Below are 233 nucleotides of genomic sequence, written 5' to 3'. Positions count from 1 at the left end.
TTGCTGTGATAAATATATATATATATTCTGAGCAGAGTTCTGCTTCCAGCACCACACAGTTTTATCATAAGAGAGATAGGAAAGACAAAAAAAAAGTTTAAAAAAAGGACATTTCACTCTGATCGGCCATCATAACCCACGAGCGAGTTCATCTCTCCTCGTCTTTCTTGCGCTGGTTTGTTCCCAGAGTTCACGTCACGCACTTTTTCAAGACGAAGGTTCGAAGGTTATCT

The 233-nt window shown here is 39.9% G+C and overlaps 1 protein-coding gene across 1 annotated transcript in view; it reads right to left on the bottom strand.

Annotated features, from left to right (window-relative positions):
- The window catches only part of LOC119592471 (phosphatidylinositol 4-kinase beta-like), a gene marked incomplete in the record, with an annotated part of 27,204 nt that overhangs the window by 430 nt on the left and 26,541 nt on the right, over positions 1-233 (bottom strand). The window contains 1 exon segment of the mRNA XM_037941299.1: positions 1-233.

This window comes from Penaeus monodon, chromosome 30 (genome assembly GCF_015228065.2).
Source record: "Penaeus monodon isolate SGIC_2016 chromosome 30, NSTDA_Pmon_1, whole genome shotgun sequence".
Taxonomy (NCBI): Eukaryota; Metazoa; Arthropoda; class Malacostraca; order Decapoda; family Penaeidae; genus Penaeus; species Penaeus monodon.
Note: the sequence above shows the minus strand (reverse complement) of the source record. Positions and strands in the feature narration are given on the sequence as shown.